We start from the raw sequence: 3718 nt of genomic DNA on the forward strand, positions 1-3718 counted from the left end.
TGAAAGGGTTTATGCAATGAGAAATTGAACATGCTCTCCATAGCCCTAGAAGGCATAATTAGGATCAACTGGCTAGAAATAGAAACTGTAAAAACATCCTTCAGGGGTGTTACAAAGACTGTCATTATATGGAGCTAATAGGTTGAACAGGAAGACTCCTGAATTCCAAAAAATACCTAGATTTTATTAAGTTCGTGCTATAAAAACTACTCACATATGAGTGTATATACTTATTATTGGCTCTGCTTTGGTTGAAATATTACAATTTTTGTTTTGATTGTTTTGGTTTAGTTTTGTTGTCATAGTGACCCTACAATGCTTTGCTTTTGCAAAGTGAGCTTCAGCTATATTACGAACTGATTTGTTTATTATGAACACAGAATGAAACTGCCTTGGTAGAGTAATTAGCAATCAATGAATTCTAATCATACTGGCATAGTTCTTAATAATGAAGATACGTTCATGAGCTTTTATATTTCTTTGTATAAATCCTCCTAATTAGATCCAATGACGATTCAATTTATAGCCATCTTTAAATTTCATATGATTTTTTACAGAATCCCAGTTGATGTTAATATCATTAAAATATAAAGTATATTTAAATGACTTTCCCAAAATAATTTCTTTACCTGAAATGACCAAGTATTTCCATATATCCGTCCTTTGAATTTTTTCAATCTATATGACCTAATTTGAAATTAAAATGTAAACAATACATTTGAAATAATTTGAGTTCCCCCACTTCCCTGACCCTATTCATCTTTTTCTTTCCAGAAATAATCATGAGCCTAAATTTGAAATGCATCATTTCTATGCATGCTGTTGAATTATTACTTCATAAGCAAATATCAATAAATTATATATTATTGATTTCCTGCTATTAATTATATATTATTGATTTGCCTGAATGTACTACACAGAGTACAGTTTGCTTTTTCTTGTTCAACATTATGTTTTATTTGGTTTTAAAATAAGTAAATGCATTTCTGTTATATATTTTACTTAAACATTTAAACAATTAACGAATTTGTGGAGTAGCTAATCTGTTCACATGGTTTCCAAGTCAATAAACATAAAATGCTATAGAGCTGTCTTCCTCCCACCTCTGTACTTTAACCAACCAGTTCACACCCACTTCAGTCTCCCATAATAGGTACCCATGGTTGCGAGTTTCTTGTATATCCTTCCAGAAATGTTTTAAAAGTGTAAACAAGTGATAGCATGCTGTGCACACTGTTCTTTGCATCGCTTTTATTACTTAATAATATATTGATTTTCTTTTCATATAAGTGCATAAAGAACATCCTATCCTTTCTTAGTGTGGCATCATGCTTCATTTTATGAATGAACCCCAACATATTTAACTGCTCTTCTATTGATGATATTTCTTTTGTTTCTATTTTTTAGCAATTACAAATAATGCAGAAATACATAATACATATATACATAATTTTGCACATGTAAGTGATATTAGTTATCTATTGCAATGTAACAAATTCTGTGGGCCAAGAATCCAGGCACAGTTTAGCTAGATTCTTCTGCTTCAGTAACTCTCACAAGGCTGTAATTTGGGTTTTGCTAGGTCTATGTGCTCATCTGAAGGCTCTACTGGGGGAGGATCTACTTTCAAGCTCACTTACATGGGTGTTGTCAGGTTTCAGTTTCTTAGAAGCTAATGGACTGAGGGCCTCAGTTCCTCACTGTTTGTTGGCTAGATATCTTCCTTACTTCTGTGCCAGAAGAGTCTTTTTAAAGGGCAGCTCACAACATGGCAGATTGCTTCTTCCAGAGCAGGAGCTGTGCCAGAGGGAGAGAGAGAGATAGGGCAATATATAAATATTTGATAGATAGATAGACAGACAGACAGACAGATAGATAGATAGATAGATAGATAGATAGATGGCAAGAGAGGGTGTCCAAGAAGGAAGTCACAGTCTTTTGGAACCTAATCTCAGAGTAACAGCTTATGGCTTCTGCCATATTTTATTCACCAGAAGTAAGTCAAGAATTCCAACCCACATCTAAGAGAATGGAATTACACATGGTGTAAAAATATCCAATGAGGCAGAATCACTGGGGCCCATACCAAAAAATGTCTACAGCATGATTATATCTGCAGGATAAATTCTTAGAAATAGCAATGCTAGTTCAATGTTTATATACATATAAAACTGTAACTGATATTGCTAAATTTCTCTGAACTGGACTGTAAAATTACACTCTCAACAGGAATGTGTAAGAGTACCTATTTCCACATATGCTTCTAATACATTATTGAACTTTAACATTGGAAGAGTGAAAAAATCTGTTTTTTTCAATTGAATTTCTCTTATTATAACCAAAGTTGAGCATTTTTAATATGTTTAAGAGCCATTTGTATTTTCTGTCAACTTTGCCTAATTTTCTATTGGTTTATAGGACTTTGACATATCAATGTGTATGAAAACTTTATGTATTAAGGTGGTAAGCCCTTTGTTAATATTGAGAAATGCAAATATCTTTCTCACTTAATAATTTGCCTTTTGGTTTTGCATATAATGTTTATCATAGAGAATTTAAAAATTTTCAAACTTTAGCCAAACTTTTCAATTTTTTCTGTTATAGTTTATAAAGAAATTTTTACATATTTTCTTCCTGTTTTTTAATTTTTTTACACTTCATCTTTGGATTATTTGGAATTCACCATGATATACAGTGTAGAAATGGATCCGATATTATTAGTTTTTAGTTGTCTCAACACCATTTGCTAAATAATGCATATATTTTTCACTGATTTGAAATGTCACCTATAAAAATAACTAAATTCCTTTATGTATTTGTATCTAGTTCCGGACTTTCTATTTTATTCCATTGGTTTATCTTTTCTTGCACAAGAACTATCCTATTTCAACTACTGGGACATTGTGATATTTTTATAGGTAACAAGTATAGCTCATTGCTCTTCTTTTTCAGAACTTGTTTATTTTTGTAATATAAAATATGAGTAAAGATATAACCAAATCTATATTATCAAACCTAATAACATAATAACAGAGATCTTATGTGTGTATATATATAAAAGAGTATTTCAAAAAGTTCATGGAAAAATTGAATTAAAAGATAATATGAATCTTTCCACAAACTTTCTGAAGGCCCCTCATGTGTCTATATGTGTGTGTGTGTACATATATGTATGTGTGTGTGTGTATTTTTATCTGCACTGTAATTATATTTTTCTGGTAAGCATTCTTCATTTGCAAAAATTTTTGTCACTCTTTAGAGTTGCAGCCTATCTGGTTTTCACACACAACAGATTGCTTCATCACTGTTGCCACAGAGACAAACTGCTTCCTGTAATTATGGCTTGTTTCTGTGATTCATTTTGAGGCTATGCCTGAGCTTCTCTTTGGAATTAAACAAGACCTTGGGGGCATCTGTTGCCACCTTTGCTGTTAAAGAAGGGATCTGACTGTTACAAGATGAGTATAAACCTCACCTATAGGAACTGTTTTTGTTTTTTTTTTTCCTCTGAGACCTGGTGCCACTGGACCCACTGTGATTCCTCTACACTTTTTCTTATCCAATCCTTTCCATGTGGTTTCTTTCTGAGCTCAATTTCTTTGGGAAGATTATATGAAATGTTGAATATGGGCATTCTTTTTATATCATAGATTGCCAAAAACAGAGTTAGCAGGTTTGGTAGATTGAATTTTTGGCTCCATTTATTGACCTCTTTCCA

Source organism: Galeopterus variegatus, unplaced genomic scaffold, assembly GCF_000696425.1.
Source record: "Galeopterus variegatus unplaced genomic scaffold, G_variegatus-3.0.2 Scaffold1187, whole genome shotgun sequence".
Taxonomy (NCBI): Eukaryota; Metazoa; Chordata; class Mammalia; order Dermoptera; family Cynocephalidae; genus Galeopterus; species Galeopterus variegatus.